The sequence below is a fragment of the Accipiter gentilis genome, chromosome 6, assembly GCF_929443795.1.
Source record: "Accipiter gentilis chromosome 6, bAccGen1.1, whole genome shotgun sequence".
Taxonomy (NCBI): Eukaryota; Metazoa; Chordata; class Aves; order Accipitriformes; family Accipitridae; genus Astur; species Astur gentilis.
Window position 1 is genome coordinate 20,824,852 of NC_064885.1, and position 21,820 is coordinate 20,846,671.

Below are 21,820 nucleotides of genomic sequence, written 5' to 3' on the forward strand. Positions count from 1 at the left end.
ACCACGGTGAAAGAACAAGAAAGAAGACATAGCCTGGATTCCTTTTTCAGTTATTTTACCCCTCTACTGGCAAGTGGCTACAAAAAGCAGATACCAGGGACGCTGCCAGAGCAAGACTGTGCAGTCATCTTGACTGTGAAACTGTTGAAGAGAAAGGACAAAACTGTCTATTCTACCACTTTCCCCAACCAAACCAACTCATCATGGTTTCTGAAGCAGGAAATTTGCCACAAGTTTCTTTTCAGTCATTGACAATTCTCACATGGGTACAAGATTGTCTGCAAATCAAAGATCAAACTGAAGGGTCAGAATGAAAAAATAATATATTACCTTCATGAAAGGATCTTGAAGAGCTCCTCAAAAGAAAATTAAACCCAAATATTAATTTATGTTTCTGCTGCAGAAATGACTGCTGCAGTCAACTGAATGCCAGCCCTTTACCAGCTGGGCAGAAAGCCAGAGGGGCAAGAGGGTGTCAGATAGAATTTAGGCCAGGCAGGCAGGAAACACCAAGAGGAAACACCAGCAGCAGCTGTAGAAGCAAAAGAATGGGCAGAGGCTCTAAGACAAATAATAACAGTCAGAGCAGCAGCAGTAGCAGATGTCAGACTAATGCTTTCTGGAGGGGGATGGGATGACACTTGTGAAAAAAGGGGTTGGTTTTTTTTTTTTTAACCATTTTGCATTAATTATCTGAAAAGGAATTCTTCCCCCAAACCCTTTGACACATTGTTATTTTGGATTAGTTTTTGAGGAGAGAGACTCAACTGAGCACCCACTCAGTATGTGCAGTGCCCAGGACAGGCACTGCTGCTGATCCTAGTTTCACACATGGGTATGAATTCTCCCAGTGGTTTGTGGAGATGTTAAAAACAATTCTGGAAATCAGTTTGGTAGAGGGATCCCTTATTTCTAGAGTGGTTTTACTGAATGGTTTTCTGGACTTTCTTTAGGGTTCTATAAAGTGGAGCTATCAGAGAGAAAGAGGAAGTTCTGCTCTTCCAAAAGATGCTGCAATGTTGCTTTTGTCAGGACTGTAATTTATAGGCTAGTTGATATATTTTCAATCTATTGATCACATCCATCAGCTGATTAATTCACTAGGTAGTGAGGAAGCAGAACTTGCATCACAACAGACTGTGTCATGGTGAAGTCTGTCATTGAGTTCTGTCATTCCTAAGAAACTTGTCCTCTTCCACACAATATAAAAGGCACTTTGCAGAGAGGATACTACACTCAATCAACCACATTTATCTAATGCTATATTCAAGAGGTGGTAGATGAAAGAAGAGCTAATCAACCATCCTCCTCAAACACCATCAAAAGAGGAAGAGCCACCTGCACAATTTCAAACAATTAGAGCACCAATTCAATCAGGAACCGGAGAGCCTTTTGATATAAAAAAAGACATGAAGAGAAAAATGTAAAAACAAGTGGTCTACACTAATTATATTACCTTTGTTTCACTCAGAAAAAGCAGTGTCATTGTACAAATAAAGGAAGCATAGGTTATAGCTCAAACTGCTTAATGAATTTAAAGAAGGGGAACTGGCTTTGGAAAGCAAGTCACCATAAATGGAATGTACCAAAGTCACTAACTCAGTGGCTACTCACTCATATGTGCATATTATAATCAATGGTTGGATCACCAGCTCCCCAGATAATTAATGAGGTGAAACACCTTATCCTCCCCATTGGTCATGGCATGCTGTTGCAGCAACCTAGCAAACTGCAGAGTTCTCCGAGGTGGTCTCTGGGGTGATGAGACATGGTTTGGCACAGCTTCTGTGAAGTGTACTTGCCAATAGCCGACAGCCACCTTTCTCACCATACAAGGATGGCAGCCTGCTGCACGCCAGCCCTTCAAGGAGACACCTGGTATTTAGATGAAGTGGAGCTTATAGTGACATTCAGATTTCTTGATCCCTGCCAGAACCCAAGAAAGGCATGAAGTAATTTCAATTAGATGCAGATTATGTTGGGGTGAGGAAAAAAGGAAGAAAAAGGGCAAAATTACAAACTCAGTGATAACAAAAAGAACGTTTATGAATTTGTCAGGATTTCACTTAACTGTCCATGCCAAAAAAGCAAAAAGATTCTGAACAAAATATTTAATTGCAAATTTTTCTTTAATGAAAGGTTTGTATTCAAATTGTCTTTTCATCTCAAGTTCACCTTCAATTTTATCTGCAAGGAAAATTGCTTGAAATGAAAGCTAATAATTTTGTTTCACATGAGATAATTTGGTTAGGCTTTTGAGAAATCTATTTCAAGATTTTATTTTCACAATTAAAACCAAAAATCAAGGTCTAACCAAGATGGTTTTCTCAACCAATTTCTCAGGACCCTTGTTGAACTTGACCTTGTATTTCTAGTTACATTTCGAAGTTTTCCTGTAATAAGTATTATATTAAAAAAGAAATAAAACAGCCCTCCAAAAAAGTTTCATGGAGCAGTTGGTCAGAAAATACACAAGAACAGAAACAATTCTTTACTTGTTCCTGAACCATGAACAGCACCTGGTTCAAAATGCTCCTAGCAAGAACATTAACACCCATAGCACATTGCTGCTTGTAGGAGAAAACATCCGTTAACAGTAGTGCTTTAATTACAGAGTATGAAACTTGTCAAAAGAAAATTAAAATCAGAAGGTAAAACAGAAATTCTTGTACATCATTTGAAGACTACAGGAATATTTAAATAGATCATGTCAATGGGACAGAAAATGCACATCTATCAAAAAAGACTTGAAGAAGACCAAAGAGATTGGAATGGCTAATGGACTGCTAGCATATTAGAAATACAGACATTCTATGAAAATATCAAGTTGGGTACAAATGAAGAAAATAAAAAGAACTCAGGTAAGCTGAAGGTAAAAGTATTTTAAAGCAGGTCTAAAAGACTTTGAAGAACTATGAGTTACAGGCATAATGACTAAAATCACTCCTCCTTCAAATGCACGAGGAGCAGAAAGCCTGCAGAAGACCGAGCTATGATGAAAGTGTGAAAAGCTTACTCAAAGAAGTTAACAACATCACAGAAGGACTTAATGAATTCTTACAACAGCAGTTACAGTGTGAACGATGTTAATATGACACAGTCTTCCTTAAGAGGTTACACCATGAATGATATATCTACTTGCCTAGTATAAGTTTTAGAATGAATCAATAAAACAGTAGAACAGTAGAAAGTATGAGACAAGTATGAGCTCTAACCAAAGTCAAGGTGAAACTTTAGTGGTTAATATCTCACAAGGACTGGAAATTGGCAAAGATGATACCCAGTTTAAACGATTCTGGAGAGTGAAGGAAGGTCCAACAAACTGCAAACCTGTAAACCTGACATAGATACCATTAGAAATAATACTAAAGAATACTAAAGAATGGAACCATGAGACATGTGGGCAATGAGATGTACAGATAAAGATTTCCCACCTGAGAAGGGGTTATATCTCCAAAATCTGTTTTCAGGAATCAGTAAACACAGATGTAGGTAATCTCATATACCCTACTTGCATCCTCAAAGAGCTCATGACAAGTTTTTCTCCCTCTGAGCTTTAAGTTAGTGAGGGATTAAAAAAATAGTAGGTCTTCACATTCATAAATAACTTAAAAAATTGAGTAGGAGTCCTTTTCCACAGGAAACTATGGAGTTCCACAAGAATCTGCACTAGAGTTTGTGGTGTCTAATGCATTCATAAGTGACTTAGAAAAGAAGATGGAGAGTGAGATGAGGTTTCCTGATGGTTAGTGGTTTTTAATATAGTAAAAACTAAATTTTAGTTTTCACTATATTATAGTACAATATTATAATCTGTCATAAAATGGCATATGAAATTTAAGCTTTTATAAGTGTGAAGAGATGCACAAGGTAAAAATAGTCCTAATTTTATACATGCAGTGGACTCTGGCTATTACTATGCAATAGAGGTATTTTGAAATAGGTGGTTCTACAAAAATACCAGCTCAGGGACCAGCAACAGACAAAACAGCAGGTAGAACATTATGAATTATTAGGAAAGGAGTAAGCAACATAACAGAAAACATTCCTATGTCACTATAAACAACCATGGTTCACTCATATTCTGAATATAACATGTTGCTTGACCCCATCTCAGAAAGGACAAACTAGAGCAGGCACAACCACGGGCAGAAAGGTATGAAGCATCTTTCACAAATGAAATCACAAAATAGACCAACACTTTTCAGGCAGGAAAAAGACACCACTGAGCAGGACACAACATGAAGCAAATAAAACCGAGCAGCACGTAGAAGATGACAAGGTATGCTTTAGATCCTTGTACCAACGTCTTTCTTCTTCAAGCCCTTGTCAATCTATTTGTCCAGCTACTCCTGGTTTTAGAACAGGATGGCTAGGACTTCAGCAACTTCTAAATTCACTTTTCTCCTTCCTTATTCCCTTCTTTGGTCTTAATATTTCTGTACACGTTACCGATTGTAGCGTAACTCTCCTTGCATACCCAGCCTAAGCTGCCTCCTCACTGTTCTTTCTGATCTTGTCCATCTGAACATTTGTCCTTCCCCAGGAATCATGGCTAACATATGCCTTGCCTTCAAGCACAGCTCACAGTCTTTCTGAATTTAACTCTAGTGAACAACTTCTCTGTGCTGTCTGGGTGTCAGAAAAGACCCTTGTCTTCTGCTCCTGAAGCTCTCACAATGGAAAGAACGTCTCTAAGGGTGAAAGTGGCCCAAAGGGTTGGATATAACACTGCACCTACATCTCTAGAAAGCGTGTACAGTGTAACCAGTCTTCTCCCAGGAACATACCAAAACTTTGAGGGCTGAAGATACTCTGAAATCTGGTGATAACCACCTAAGTCTGGCACATACCATCACAACCAGCTCCAGTCACAGTTCTGCATGCCTTGGCCCAACAGAGGAAATACTCATGCTGTCCCATCATGACGGGCTGTGTAGGGCTGTGGACTTCCTGCAAGGCAGTGAACTCAGTCACTGCTCTTCCTCTGCTTGCAACACCCTCCGTCTTGTAAATCATCTGTCAGCAAGAGCATCCTGTATGAATGTGAGGGACAAGGGAATATCTAAGGGTCATGGTCTAGGCAGTCTGTAATCTTCCGCTGGCTTAGGAGGAAGAAAAGGACTCCTCCTCACACAGCTTGGGCCTTTTCCAGATCCATCTCTCAGAACAAACCATAAGCTCACATTAGCTTTTCTGAAAGGGTAAGCAGCCTTAGATGGAAAAGATAGTGAGCAGACCACTATAGGCAACATTTTCACTGATGTCAACCATTTCCTCTCCTCCACACATGCCAAACTGATACAGTCAGTCTAAATAGACAGGGCCAGCAAACATCTGGTTGACACGAGAATCAGAAGGTCCCAGCCCACAATGCTTTGTGTTTTTACTTTTGTTACATGCTTTTAAATACAGCAAAGATGTCAGTGCAACAACTTATCTTAATCCACTCCCCCACAACCTTGTTTCTCTCCATCAGATGTGATTCATTATATAGATGCAGATCTATCTCCCTTGCTGAATTTGTCAGATATGTGACTGAATGTTCTGTCCTGGTAGTATTCTGTGAGTTAATTTCAACTTAATATTTTATTAGCCATTTCTAGCACTCAAAGAGGACAGAAGAGCCAGGGTGAAGTCCTTTGGAATTTGGTTATTGGCTGCATATCAAAGGAGCATAAAAACTCCAAGTACTTAAATGATCTGGTTGATACAGAAAACCTTCACTGAAGCAATGATACAAATTTAATGCTCCTTTAATATTTGTTGAGTATTTACACCTAAAATAGCAGCAAGAAAAGAATGAATTCTGAGAAACTAAGTAAAATTGCAGGCTATATTTTTTTCTTCTAATAATCACCTATAATTTAAAATTGAGTTTATTAAAAGTAAAGATGGAAAGGTAGTGCACACTGTAGTAGCATTTTTGTTTCTTATGCATCTTGCTCCAAATGTGAAGCTAGAAGTGCACAATAGTTATTTTCTTGAAGCATAAAATTTCAAATCTCAGTATTTTTTATATAACTTTATTTTACATTTTCACAATCTTTTCAGATCCAACAATGTAAACCAAGTCAACCTAGTGCCTTTCAAACATTTTATTTTTCACTTTCAGCGCACAAGGATCTGCATTTATTAGCACTGATCCTATTTATTTCTGTATTGCCCATTTATCTAGCTTAGATAGTTATGTGTGCTAGAGGTGGTTATCTGTTGTATTTCCTGATTTGACATGCTTTATCATGCAGCCAACCTCCAAACGTAATTTTTGACTAAAATTTAACTAATGAATACAGATTTGCTGACTACTTGTGTTACCATGCAAATAGAATCAAACTGTTCTCCAGATTAAGTCAACAACACTACTGTTAACTATACATACCTTTTCAGGAAGAAAGAAGTGGAATAAGTGTTGATAATTATTCTCATAATTATTGATGCACATTAATATCACTGACAGAGTGCTAAATCAGAAATTTAAGGACATTCCAGAACGTTAATGTGAAATCTACATTATTAATTATATACTTAAGATACCTCAAGTCCTGTATGAATTAAGTTTTCCTGAACATCCTACTAGCTACCCATCTTGCAAGAGTTAACATTACTTTTCATAACAATGTAATCCCATCAGTACTCTGTGTTGCTTAATTTATGTATTATGCATTGTTCATTTTTAATAAGAGTGACTATCACAGGCCGGTTTTGGCTGGTATACTACAAAGACAGAACTACAGAAAATATTTTGCATAGCATGGTGATTTGTAGTGTATGGAGCCTCAAATGAAGTACAATTAGGTTAATGTCACAATTTACAACTTCCCCCTCCCCCAAGGTTTTTGCATTTGTAATAATTTAAACTCAAATATGGGTATTTTAAAGGAATATATTAAATCTTGTGTTTATTCTGTAAAATAGACCAAATGAAATAAATTAGCATCCACAACACTCTTTTTCACTCACAGATCATGAAGTACCTGACACACCTAAAGAAGTTCAGGTAAACCTGCTATAGGGAGTTCACTTTCCAATAGAAGCATGAAGCAATTTCAGTATAATCCAGTGGGCAAAAACTGTATATCAGATCTTGGGGAGTCTTAGCTTTATGAATTTGGACAGGCTAAGTGAAACCTATGTTTAAAGTATCTCATCTATAAATTGCAACCAATTATTTCCTCCCTTCTGAGAGGTTATGCAATGCCTTGTTTAAAGTACATGAAGCTAATAGTCAATTTGAGGCAGATTATAGGCAGTTAGAAGAAATAAGAACATGGTACAGGACCTTCTGATCCTCAGCCGTACACCTGTTAATGACTCCAACACTGAAGAAAAAAAATGAAGGGTTCAGCTTCACAGATAATCCTCCCTCTGTCTCTCTCCCCCCACTCAAGAGAGAAAACTGACCATTCTGGCACACATAGGGATGAAACACTCCCAGTACGTTAAGTTTTTTGGAGAATTACCTCACAAAGCATAAACTGAGTATAAAGCACTCCTTTTATAGTGACTATCATGATCTGCAACTGCCAAAACAACCTTATTCTCAAGAGCCAACAGCATAGACTTACTGTTGAGTTGTTTTTGTTTTTTTAATTTTCTTTTTTAAATAGTTGTCATGAGGGGGAAGGAGAAGAAGGAAAGGAAGGAGGAGGAAAAAGGTTGCTCTCCCTTTAAGATCTAGTTTGAGTCCAGGTGGCTGGACTGAAGCATCTAGCACAGCTGTACTCCCAGAGCGAGAAAGATTTGATGTGTTCAAGAGCAACCTGAATCTCTAGTTTCAAGCGAGTGCTGAGTTTTTATCTTATATCACTCTAGTGAGATGAAAGCAGTACATTGATGATGCTCTTGTCTGTTTGTATGTAGGATTAATATGAAATACTTTCAATTTTACTTTGTAGGAATAGCGAATATTGCACTTTTTAAAAGATGGTGTCTATGGGGGAAAGCAGTTGTGATAAGAGAAGAAAGCAATATATCTATGCAGGGATTTAAGCAGGCGGAGGCCTAGAGAGTTTCATTTTAAATACAGATGTGCAATGGAGTATCCTGCACAGGGCTAGGAGGCTAACAAAGACAGCACTAGAACCCAGAACTAGCTATCTTCCTCCACTCCTATTTATTGACAAATACCAAGAACAGCCAAAAGGCTTCCCTGATTCTTTCATTTCTGAGGATTTCTGAGATGAGAACTTATTTCAAGGCAATGACTCTATTAGAGATACCCTGAATGACTTTTTGTAATTTTTTTTAACCTCCATTTCCTGTACAGTATGCAATTACTAGAAGGGTGGAAACTTCTGAACTCCCTAGGAGAGTTTGCTATGTCTCTCATTTCAGCTTAATAAAATCTAATCTGAATTGCAGCATCTGTAAGACAGACTTGTTCCCTATCCAGCTGTTCTAACCCAGGTTATTCACAGGATGAGGAAGAAAAGAGATTTGCAAGAGGGATGCTGAATTTATTTGATAAGAATAGCACTGCTAGATCTTCAGTTTTTTAGGATGTTTGCCCTTGTCAAAGTAGTTGAATTAGAAGGAATTGCCACTACTGTGCTGATCCATTTTATCTTTTTTAGACTGACTGCATTTTTACATGCATTATGACTTCTCTGTATTCATTATTCTCTAGGCTAGCCCAGGAATTTCATGACAGTAAATGAATCTCTTGAATTGAAAAGCAGCTCTGTCAGAATTCAGATGCAATGGGGTGTTCCTCTGGTAAGTTTACTGCTATGTATCAGCCTTTGCACATGGACCCGAGTCAGCTGGAATTCACCAGAGTGGTGCTACACACCATTGCTGGCCACGCAGGAGCCGAGGACATGGGCAGGCGTAACATGGGTGCCCTCAGAAGGGATGTACGGAGCAGTGGTCAGAACAAGCTGACCCGTGTCTGTCAATGAAGGGTGTGAAAAAGCACAGAAGTCAACATAATCAATTTGGAAGTATTGGGCATTAAGTTGTGTCTCATTTTTGCCATTGTACCATCTGGTAATAAACCCTGCAGTTATTTTGCAAAGTTTGGTACTTCTAAAGCATTTATTTCAGTTCCTGGAAAAAGGGCAGCTTTCTGGAGCAGAAGTACTACCAGACAGGGGGGGGTTATGAGAGTTTATTACCAGGAAGAATAGGGGGACAGCATACTCTTACTCTTGCCTATAATGATACTCTTGCCTACACTGAACTCTCATTTCCCTCTCAAAAAGAGAGAAGTTTCATATAGTCAGCATAAAAATAATGAAAACAGTCCAGCCAATTAACAGGTTCACTTAACTAGACCCTTCAATGTGAAAGAAAGGGCAAAACCAGGGACATAAAAGTGGAGAAACTAGAGAAAGTTTGAGCAAAGTGATTGCTAGTCACAGAGCTTTTCTTTTGCTAGTTAACCCCCCCCCCCCCCCCCCCCAAATTATTTGCTGTTGATTCCTGACATGAAAGAAGCTGATCTAGCCCTGGATAGAGACATTCCAAGACTAGTCCATTGTGAAGAACTGAAGTTCAACTGGAAGACTTTTTAATGCAAAATTACAGCTCCTCATCAGACAGTTTAAAACCCAGTTGAACAGACACTTATTTTAAAGAGTGAAACACTAGAAGTGTCTTCCTTTTTGGCTAACAGCTCCAACAAAAGGGAAGTGAAACTTTGTTGATTCCCTTTGAATGTAGAGGCATATAGTAAAGTTTCTGTTAATTCTCACCCATAAAACAAAAATCCATTTAAGATCCTAAAAAGAAAAAAAGAAAAGAAAAAGAAAAAACTAAGGAACTAAATCCAGCATGATGGATTTCCACAGGGATGTTTGACTGCATGAGATTTTCATGGGAGTTATTTTAATAAGTGCATAACCAAGCTTTGCGTAATCAAAGAGTGTAAATGAGTACTCAAACTTTGCTTCAGCAGAAAGTTTCTTCTGTTCAACACTTGCTTTTTAAATGCTCTTTGGTAAACTGTATAAATTTACATTGTTCACAATAAATGAAAGAGGTTCATTTGGCACACAATGTATTTTCAGGAAAAAATACATGGTGGTTTAGGAGGCAGTTATGTATTTGTATGTCTGGAATGACATTAAAGCCAGCTACTAGGAAATAGCTTCTTCATTGCTGATTGTTCCACTTTTGTCTAATCCAGATCTAAGACTGGAATAATATTTATGAAATATATAGTATTTATATATTTCATTTATATTTATTTACTTCATTTTTTTGCTTTCACAGCTCCCTGAATTTCACAGCTATAGATACAATCTGTACTTTAAATATGCTCCTACAACATGCCACAGTGAGGTCTATTTTCCTGCTATTACAGAATGACACAAGTGCATTAGTCCCAAAGCAGCATCTGCACTCAGGAAATGTCTCTCAACTGCACAGGGTAAAAGAAAGGTCTTCAGGCACACAGAAAAGGCTGTGGATTACAAGACAGGGACTCCTTTCTTTATTTCCTCCTGTACACTTCCTAAAGGCATTTGCTGACAAGGAATTTGCAAATCTTGTCTTGTTAACGACTGTAATGCTCCTTGGTATTACTCAGATATAATCATCTGTGTATCTGTCCAAATACAGCTTAGCAACTGCCAGTCGGTAGAGCTGAGAGTTTCCCTCTCTGTCTTTTCACCAGTGATCAAATAACAAAGTTTGCAGTAACCTTCTCCCCAGTATCCTTGCAGATGTTGCCCACCCCCTCCTCCCGAAGGCTGTCCTGGAGAGAACATGTAGTTCCAGGGTGACTCATACCCACACACTATCCCTTACTCATTCAAATAGTTTCATTAAAGGCACTAGACCACAATAGATAATCCCTCATTTGATTGCGAGCCTGTTGCAGTATGAACATCCTAGAGAAGAGAATAAAGACCAGGACAGGGGACGTCCATGGATAAAGGACAGAACTCAGCTGGGATACTTCTGAGAAAGGAAGAGCATGTTTGATCACAGCACCCCTTACTTATTCAAGCATTTACAAGTTTTCATTAATTTCTACATCATAGAACTAGTGCAAGTATCTACAGCTCCCTCCTCCCCAGCAATGTTGACATTTGCTATTTTGCTTATTTAACATTTCAGTTCTTCAGGAAAAAAAAATTAAACTGCAGTCCCCCAACTCACTCCCTTCTTTGAGAAAGCAGGTAAGTGCACAGAACGATATGAGCTCTCCAGCGGCCTGTATGGGACTCTAAAGCCCATGAAGCATGGATGGGATTTATCACCAAAATGATACCCTGTATTTTAACTCATCTTTAAATTATTTTGAAATTAGAGGCTTTACTTCGCATGCTTCAGTTACCTGAGGAGTGCAACATGGTCCTAATTCTCAGAGGATAAACTGCAAAACCACAGAATGTAAAGGCCACGAAGTGTGTAAAAAAAGTTGAGGAAACAGTCAGCAACCACTGAACCTCCTGTGGACCAAAAGCTGGTTAAGAAATACCACAGAAGACAGAAATGACAGGAGCAACAGAAGAAGAAAGGAACTAGACAGTATGGTAGCAAGCCTGGTAAAAGAAAGATTAAGATGACTACTCAAGAGCTATTCTGGGCAGAGACCACCATCATGCTGGGAAGAGAGGTACCGTGTCTCCAAGGCAAAGAGTAAAGTCCACAAAGCTAATAGTAATTCTCAGTTTTGCAACTGTGAAACAGTTCATTTAAAGTCAAGGCATCAAGCAGATTCATGCTTTTTTTGGTTAATACTTTGGAAAAATGCGCTAGCAATTGCAAGTGCACATTTTAATCAACTATTGAAAAATACATCTGAATTTTCCAGGAGGTTCTTTGCATCAGGGATCCTGTAAGAGTAAGTACAGGATGCCCAGCCCTGCAAGTAGGCAGTTCTTACAATGATATTCTTATACAAGTAATGAAAGAAGAGTTAATATTTGTGGAAGTTATCAAATAACCCTAAAACAAAGCAGAAAAATTCATAGAAAAGGTGATTTGCCGAGAATTTTGCTCTTGCCAACATCCAGAATGCTGCAAGATCCACAGCCACCCACAAAAAGTCAGGCCTAAAAATATTCCTTTCTCAAAATAAACCTGCCATACCACTGCTGACGATGCAGGCTCCTGTCCCCCCACCTTTGTATTTACAGCCAGAGCTGCAAGAGCTTATTTTTCTGTTGGGTTGTTTTTTCAGACTGCTGGATACAGTTTTTGAAGTCATAATGAAACAAAAATAGCATGACAATTCTTTTCTAACCCCAGAAGTGTTAGTTTCCTAATAAGCTTGTTTGATTAACTAAAAAAACCCAGAGGATATGCTGACTCTGTCTTGTTTCCCCTCCCCCAAGTACATTTTTACAAAACTCCAGTAGAGTCTTAACCAAAACAATGTGCTGATAGAAGCTGTCTGCATTCCTCCTTTGCAATTCACCTTACACTCTACATGTTACTTGAAGATAAGTTCTTCAAGATGCCAAAAAACCCAGCAAGAGGTGAAGGCTTCTTTGCAATGGATAGAGCACTGCACAATTTTGTCAAGTTATTCACTGCATTCTTGTTTGTGGATCCCCACCCTTAGTGTAATCCCTGCAGTTGCTCCTCTTCCAAGTGACCCCAGCAATACTTAGGGGTGGGAATAGCCCATTTCAAACTTGACTATTAGATAATCAACATTAGACACTGATTTAACTTCTTTATTTTCATACTCAGCCCTCTTTATGGAAAGCAGCAGCCTGTTAATTTGACACCTGTGCTAGGCCAGCTCCTTTTCCCTTACAGGGGGCAATATCCAAGGGGCTTTATTAATTTCCAGGGGAGTACCCTCATGTTCTGGGATCTTTTGTGTGGGAAAGGGAAGAGGGAGGAATAACACTTCTAATTGTTTTATTTCAGCTTTGCTCAAAAGAGGTGCTTTCCATAAATAGCAGGTAAAAACATTTTAAGAATAGTAGAAGAAAAATGCTTTCTCCTGAACACATTTATATGCATGCACACACAACAAACAGAGAATAACTGGCAAAGAAACACACAGATGAATTAAAATTTGCACTACCAAATAAGTGCTAAGAAGCAACAAATGCTGTAAAAACCTAAGGTACATATGAAGGAGATGACAATGGAGGAAACTGGTGTTTTCTGACACAATTCAACCTCCCCTTTTAGCATACACATTTTACGACTTTTTCCACAGAAGGCAGGTTCCCATCATCCCCCTAATCTCATAGTTGGTAGTATAGCAAAATAGAATTCAGCTTCCAGAAATGGTGTCAGCTAGAATCCTTAAACTTGGGACTAGCAGATAGGAAGAAATTCATGCATCTCAGAATGAAATCTGAAAAAGCATTAGGAGAAAGAATTACATTTAGTCCTAAAGCAACCAAAAGAAGGTCCCCTGGAGCCTGTATGAAGACAGAAAATGCAAAATTACTCAGGCCCTTTTGAAATTCACAGCTCAGGCATTATTGTAAGCTTTTCCAGGAGAAGGATGACAATATGTACATATAGTGACTTGCACAGTAGGATCCTAAGCCTATTCTGGACCTTATTGCAATGTTATTAGTAAATATCGCTAGTGGCATTAACTGTTCATCTCTCAAGCGTTCCTCTGACCTGAGAAACAGAGGTCTCATGCGTTGTATTTAGAAATAGCAACTAGCAAAAAAACACCTTTGAGGGACAAGATAAAGATTAAGTGATAACTACGCGGATGAACACCTAGTAAAGAATTATACGGATAAGACTGTCTTGTGTAATGCAAGTCCTTTAAACATTAATATAAAATAGAAAAAAATCCACTATTTCTACCTTTTGTTCAATGAATGCATGTAACTGACACGTCATGTAGATCATAACACTTCCAAAGGAGCCACCTGATTCTGAATTATAACATAAATAACTGTAGTAGGTTATCTGAGAAAGATGAGAGTAATTAACTAATATTTAAATTGTGCAAATCTTCAAACGTGTGAAAATGAAAAAGAAATCCTAAAACTAAATTCAATGAAGTGTTAATGCTCTTTAATTCTATAGCAATATTTCTTCTACCCACTTCAAACCAATATTGATTCACAAAATCAGAGGCAGGTAAAGGCTGGAGAGAGCCCTGTCACTGAAACACACCTATTTCTGCAGTGGAATCCAAAAGCTGCTAAGAAAACAGAGCAACACTAGAAACCAATTTTTTTTTAATAGTGCTAATTTTTAGCTACCTTTAATCTAATTATTCAGTTGTTTTCTCTAGGAAAAGATTAAAATTTCTCCAAACTACATTAAGATGGGGAAACAACTGTAACTCAAATAATTTCTTTTGGGCCGGTTCAAGGGCTGCTTCAGGAGAGCTGGGTGGCAGAGTCTGAAACTGAATTTGCTCATCTCCTCCTTTATTAACTCATGAAGTCAGCTTAGAATTAGTAAAAGTTGTGGGTTAGCAGAGTTTAATCTCCCCCTCTTTTTCATGAGTGCACATTCTGTGAGTGTACAGATCTTCCCCTTAATAAATATTTTTAAATGTATACTACACAGAAGAAATCTATCTATATGTCTTAAAGCTGTGTTGGACAAGCTAACATTTTCCCCTGTATTAACTTGGGAACATAGAGCTGTTGAAAGTAGTATAACAAAAGTCACAAGGACAAAAAAGACCACATATTTATTAGATAAAGATACTGAATGTCACACTTTTTTAATGCAAGAAGCAATGTGACATTGTTCATTTAATCTGGGCTCTGTTAATTGGTCTATTGCACAAGGAAAAATCTTTGGGAGTCCTTCTGGGAATGTCTCACATCATTCCCTATCAGCTGTTGACATACAAATACTCTTGTAATGAAAATATTTTCATTCCTTCATAACAGCATTCCCTGTCCTGTTTAATTTTATTTTCTCTCTTTCTAAAAACAAGCTTCTGTGTGGGGTTTCTGAACTAATGGACCTGATGCCATATATCAAAAAACGTCCCGTGCTCCTGTCAAACTTGCTAGGAGTCCACCCAAAAGCGAGTGAAAGGGAAAAAACCCAAGGATATACAGCAATAACATAGGATTTTAAACACCATTTGAAATTCACCTCTGGTCTGCATTATTTCAAAGGACTCTGAATGCAAATGGACTAGAACTAAGCAGTACCTAAGCTGCCTTAGAGTCACTATCACCAGCAATAGAGTACCTGGCACAGGATCCAGCTACATGTCGGAAAGCAGCAGGTTTGCAAATTTCCAGAAACATTGCAAACCAGAATATTTTAGACAATTTTTACAATTTTATCACTGTAATGAAAAAGAACACTGAGGAACAAACAGCTGGAAATCCAGGGTGCCTTCCTGGCCTCCAGGTAGGCTCTTCTAAAACATGGGTTCAGGCTCACTAACCATGAGGACATCAGAGAATGTATTACTGGAGATGAATAAAGTGGTGTTGAAAAGACTTCTAGCAACTCCTCTCACGCATACTCTCCTGTCTCCAAGAGAGTATCAGCATGTCCATGGGAGACCCCTCTGCAGAGGCTGCGCTATCCTCCAATGATACTTGGGGAAATTTTTTTTTTCAGCATGGTACTTCTAACCATTTAGAGCCCCACTTGGTGCTCAGAGAATTAGCTTGGGAGATGACGTTCTGCCATGCATGAAATCCATGCAGCAGGGTTATTACTATAGTCTCAGAATAATTTCCAAAGTTGCTGCATTCACATTGTGCTGGTAAACGCCTCTCTTCCCATGGTAAACTCCATACCTAAACACTGCTCTTAAACATTTTTTTTTTTTTAAAATGTATTTATCTTCAATACCACAGTTCTTCCAAATTCAAGGTCTGAAATACAATGCAAGCTCCTGCTCCTCCCTCCCCCATCCGTCTCCCCCCTTGGGACTTGTGCCTCCACCCACATCCGGCTGTCCAGGTTGTAACATTCCTTTCTGCACCCTATCACTGTCACACTCCCTCCTGGAAACAGGTGCAAGAAGATTAAAAACCCACTCATTCAGCTGGGATTTTCATCTGTTTGCACCTTCCTCTTTGCCACTCCTATATGTCAACATCTCTCAAGCAGAAGGTGATGGGAAGGCACTCTGTCAGTTCACATTGTTTGCTGTTTACAGTAAGAAGCAGGAGGTTTATTCTGAGGGACAGCTATATCAGGAGATAGGAGAAATCTTAAGATACAGAGGCTTTACTTAAATTTGGTTGGATTTTTTTCCTTAGAAAGCACATATGTGTTTTGTTAAAACTAAAGTTTAATTTGAAATGTCAGTGTTAACAGATCCTAAGAGGGTTATTTTAATGAATTTTTGAAAAATACATTGATTTTGTTCCGCTTTTTAATTCCTAGATTGCTCATGATATGAGGATTGAAATATTGTACCATTTTTCATTTTAGTCATTAAGTTATTTTATGTCAAGCTGTCATTGCAACACAAACAGAAGACCGACCTAGATGAGAGATCATTCCACTCTATTGTAAAAACAAAGATAGTGTAGTGACTGAAACCTTCTTCCACAGTAGTACTGTATCACTGCAACTGATGTTAGGAAACAGTGTTACAATGTTTGCATTGCATTTGAAAAATCCAGAAACATTTCTGTAGACATCTTCCTCAATTTTAGGAATTTTTAGGAAAAAATGTTTTCCATCCTGTCCTTCCCCCTACCCCTTTTCATGCTTAATCAAAGCAGCCTTTATCTTCTCAGCCCTATTCTGAATTGACAAAGTCTCCCGCAAACAGAGTTTCTAATTTTTATTTATTTTTTTTATTACCCGAGCACCTGCACTCTTTGGACTTGTGGTCTGTGTTACAGAACTATCCACCTTTGCAGGAACTCCCAGTTTTCCACACAGAAAGAGCTCTCTGGAATTCCCTGGGGAGGACAGGCCTCGCAGGGTAAGGACTTGTCTGTATGCAGATGTTGCCCAGAACAGCCGTTCCCTACCACTTCCAGAAGAGTCCTTGGTGTGCTACACGCAATTAGCATCCACACAAGGGCTGGCAGGAGAAAAGCCATTCCTGAACTGGTTTCTATGGGCAGGCAGTCACTTCAAATTTGAAATCATTCAGTGCCAAGTTCTCATTCCAAAACCAATTACAAAAACTTGTGAAAACTGCTGGTTTCACTCTCTTTCCCAGCAAAGTGCAGGCTGCATAAATGCAACCAACTGGAACTGAACCCTCAGAGGCAGCACCAGCAAAGAACATGGGTCTGGGTCATTTTCTCATCTCTGTGGTCAGAACGGAGAAATGCATCCTGGACCTGGGACATTTTTCCTCTTGCTGTCTGCCACAGGAGAAGTGTGGCAAGGAGTCTGGTCAGCAAACAGAAGCTCCCAGAATGAAAAGGGTATAAGCAGTCTTGTATCGCATGAAAGGGTTTGCTGGAGAGGGAAGGACTATGTGAGCAAGAACAGCCATAGAGATTGGTCCTAATTTTTCAAAGATATCCTCTTAATTTGTTTTGTAAGGAGGAGCTTATTTCAGATGCAATACTTCGGCTAAAAACGTACAGGTGAGCACACAACTAAAACCCGAGTGTAGCCAAATGCACTTTTTAGAGCTTTTTGGTCACACACACAATTTCCAATAGATGTATCATTTACATCTCCATACTTCAGTGTATTTCTCATGCATTCCCAGGGTTCCTACTTTCAGAAAAGCAAGTGGCTAGTGAAGGACTCACCAACACAAAAGCAATCGGGATGGATCTGTCCCCAGAACACGCCCAGCAGTACTCAAACCCAGATTAAATTGACCTGGTTTCTGGGTAGTCTTGAACTAAGATTTGTCACTGATATGAGACAAAGAGGGCAGAAGGGCATCAGTGAAACAGTGAGCAGTGGAAAAGGGGCCGAGGAGAGGCAGGAGGTAACTGCAGCTGAGCAACAAGGCAAAGTGCCTAGTGAGACATTTCTGTAGAAGCCTGAGCTTTCGCTGGGCCTTCCCAAGGAACTTACGCTCTATAAACAAAGTGAAAGGACTAAGAAAATGCCAAGCACAGATATGGCAGTTTCTCTTCTCAACAGGAAAAGGATCTTTACAGTTAGAAAAATGTACTAGCAGGTAAGAAAAGGAAATAATATACTCTTAATGTTTAGAAAGATTTTGCACAATTGTCTGAACGTAGCCGATGATTAGGGAAAATCCTTGTATTATTTTCCCAATCTTATGTGCCAGGAAAAAAGAAATTTAAATTTCTATTTTAAAGGAAATTATTATTTCAAGATTTAGTCTTTCAAAAGTAAGCCAAGAATTTTGGCAAGTATAAAATACTGTTCCTAGCAGATACCAATTCACAAGAAGTTCTGGCTTTGTTAGATAGGAGAGAGCAAGAAAATATAACTGATGGGTTTCCAATTACATGTGCATGTATTAAAAATATCACCACTATAAACAATCCAGTGGTGCTTTCAAATGAGTTCCTACAAAGTCTCCAAAGCCGCTCTCAACACTTCTTAAAAATAGTAGGGAAAACAAGTCAAGGAAAACCTGCAGTACTGTTGCATTTCCAGCTCTTGGTATGGAGCACAGTAGTAAGTGAATGTTTTAAAATACATGTGTTTGCAAACATTTGTTGTCATCCTTGCCTTGGGTACTGCTGAGCAACATGACCTAGCCATGAAGTGCTGAGCGTGTACTCCTTGCCCATGGTCTTTGAAGTCCCTTGCAGAATTTCTACCTTGAAATTTCAGAGTCCACCAGTCTGGGCCTAAGGAAATATTCTGCTCTACCACTTGTCCTCTCGTCACCCACACACTTCAGGTGCTTGCTTCAGAATTCCTTCAGCTTCAATGAGAAAATTGTGCACAGTAACTCTGAGCAGGACAGCACCAAGCTACACCCAGCCTCCTGCTGTCTCCTGGCTGGGTGGCAATGCCACCTCAGCACAGTGCTGGTACTAGGTTAGGAGCAAACCACAGAGCTGTTGCTTAGCTTCCTCTGTTTTAGCCAATTCCTGCCTACATCCCCACCTCCTCTTCAACTTTTGTCTCATATCTCCTAATTTGGCCCCTGCTTTATGCTCTCCCACATGGAAAAGCCATACGATAGCCACAGCCAGTCACTGTGTCTTCTCTGGTGGCACATATTCCCCGGTCTAAAGAAGTTTTCCACTTGCAGCTTCATGTTGCATCTCGTTACCTCCCCCTGCATTAACATTAGCAAAACACAACCCTCACCCCTTCCCAGGAGCCAGCACAGGGATGCATCTCTCTCACTAAGTCAGAAGCTCCCCCCCGCCCCCGAGAGATTCCTCTTTTTCTCTTTAGCCCCACTCATGCACAGGATCCTTTAACATTTAATCTATATTTTAAGTTGGTATTACAGAAGAGCTAAGTGTATCCGCAGAGGGAAAGCTTTTAAGAAGTTGGGTAGTTCTTCAGGATATATAACGATACTAATTTTAATAAAAGGTGTGTGTCATTCAGACTTCCACAGTCTGCAAATCTACTCCTGCTTGAAAGGTTACATTTTCCCTTTAAAAGAAAGAGGAAAAAAAAAAATGTTTGTCCTTCAGAATCCTTAGATGTTTTTACTGATCTTTCGTTGACCATTTTGTGAACTCAGAAGTCTGATGTCAGTTACTCTATAGAAAGGATACAGGCTGTTCTACCATAACTGGAATTATTTTTAAACACTTCCCCCTCACGGACTAAATCCTTGGAGGCTAAGGGGGAAGACAGTCAACGTGGGTTTATATCAAGAACAGGACAACTTACAAGAATTTAGTTCAGGAAAAAATAAGGAAAGTGTGGTGAAAAAAACACAGGTTATACATACTCGTGGTGGAGGTATTTTGACAGTGTCGTGGGAGAAAATCAACAACTTATTTCTGGGTACAAAAGCTCAGGTCAGACCTTTCAATCAATGTGCACACATACTTGTCAAACTACTGGCAGATTGATACAACCTCATGATTATTAATAACTATATGTCTGCTGGAATTATTTGAAATATCCACTCAAACCCTTGCTGTCAGAAGTCTCTCCCCTTTATACATATACAGAAATTTTCCTTTGCTTTGAAATACCAGGCAAAGCATCTCAGGAAGAAAACAAAATAAGAACAAGCAAACAAGCGTTTCCCTGGTTGAGTACCTCAGCCGCAACAAGTAATGGGAAGAAAATTTACTGGAATGACTTGGGACAAATCACAAAGGATACACAACCTCTAACTTCCAAACAGAATATTCATGGCAGTATATAAAAGCAAAATAACAGAATCAGGGCTGGTAAGTTTAAATTTTAATTTAAAAATATCGATTTTTCAGCTGCTTTTCCCCTCAGCTAGCAGATTTTAACTTCAGATTGATTTCAGCCTCTCAGATTGAGTTGAGCCATGACTGTAGGCCTGTCTACGGGGGTTACAGGGAGAAGCAGCTGAAGCTAAGCAGAACTTACGATCAGTGATAAAAATACCAGAAGCAACAAAAGAATAATGCTTTCCTTTAACTCACTTTCAAAACAGCCATAAGGAAAAACAACACCAAACAAAACTGTCCAGCATTTGTAACCAGCTGTATTTTCAATGTCAGGTTGCAGATATTTGTTTTTAAAAATATATTCTCTCACTTGTCTCTCCTGCAGTTCTCCTGAGGACACATTCAGAATAGTGAAACTGGAATTGATTTTTAATGTACTGATGACCAAATAGCATTCCTGTCCTCTGTCACACACATGTGTACCCAATACCCTCTTCAAACTGAACACTCCTACTGCCAGCTTAACAACACTGCAAGTATTGTCCAATAGTTCCAGTCTTACTAAAGAATACCAGTCTGAACTCTACTAAACTCAATTTTTCTTTGTTTTTGCAATTTCTAGTACTTTTGAGAAAGCCTCAGCTCTTGCAGCCACAGAAGACTGCAACTTCTATGTTGCAAACCATCAACTATTTCACTTAAAAGGTGAGGGTTTTCAGCTCCTGTGGCTGCGCATAAAAGTTAGAAGTAGAAAATGATAAAAAATAAATGCAGTAAAATATGTTGCACTGAGCTATATTTTAGGTGAATCTCATGATTCTGGGGACTTTTAAAAAACCTGGTGGCTAACTACAGAATAGAAATCCAGCTATATAAGACTACAACAATAAATGCACTCAAATTTACAGCTAGAAAAGATGAGACTGTGTTGATGACACCCACCCTGGAAAGCAGAAAGAAAGCATAATTTAAGGCTATATGCTATCTCTCTGGCTTACTAAATTTCTCTTTCAGATTTTGAAGAAAATAAATTTGTAATCCTTCGGCATTGTCAAGTGACAATTAGCAAAATTAAAATAGAACTTAAGTTTGCTGTGCTGCCTACTGCAGCACAGAAAATTAACTCCCAGTAGGTACAAAGCTGCACATTCACAATTTTAATCAAGTCACCTGCAATTTGCCACAGACCTCAATAAAACTGAACCCGTCACTGTACCTGACAGGGGCCCTGGGTCACTGGAAGCAGGCTGTCTATCAGATGTCACATCTTGCAGAAACTTGTCATATCCTTCCTCAGGACCCTTCCGAAGTGTGCTTTCTGAGTGGTTTCTCAGCTGTGGTGAGGATGTCTGTTCAAGAAACAAATACACAGTTCTTTTAGAAAACAAATGCTATGTCTTTAGTAAATAATTTGTCTTCAGGTATTGAATAATACTATTTATGTACTTGGAAGCACAGCAGAGTTTATATTTTTTTCCATTAATAGCACAGATTTAGTCAGTACCACTTTTAATATGGAATACTATCTAGAAAGTGTTCCTGACTGAAGGTGACAATTTCAGACACATTACAGAACTGCTGTATTATGAGCCTCATGTTATTTTTCATCTATGCTCACACCTGCCAAACCAGCTACATTGTGTTTTTGCAACAGTAAGTTTTTCATTAGTGCTTTCAGAAAATCCAGTATAAAACAGTCT

General features: G+C 38.8%; 1 protein-coding gene across 2 annotated transcripts in view; it reads right to left on the reverse strand.

Annotated features, from left to right (window-relative positions):
* The window catches only part of PIK3CB (phosphatidylinositol-4,5-bisphosphate 3-kinase catalytic subunit beta), a 196,388-nt gene extending 174,981 nt beyond the window's left edge, over window positions 1–21,407 (reverse strand). The window contains exon 1 of one of the 2 annotated variants that reach the window (XM_049802713.1): window positions 21,337–21,407. The gene's annotated coding sequence lies outside the window, so the exon portion shown is untranslated. Of the gene's footprint in view, window positions 1–21,308 lie in introns of both variants that reach the window. The other variant, XM_049802715.1, reaches the window with a different exon arrangement.
* Window positions 21,408–21,820: the final 413 nt, after the last annotated feature.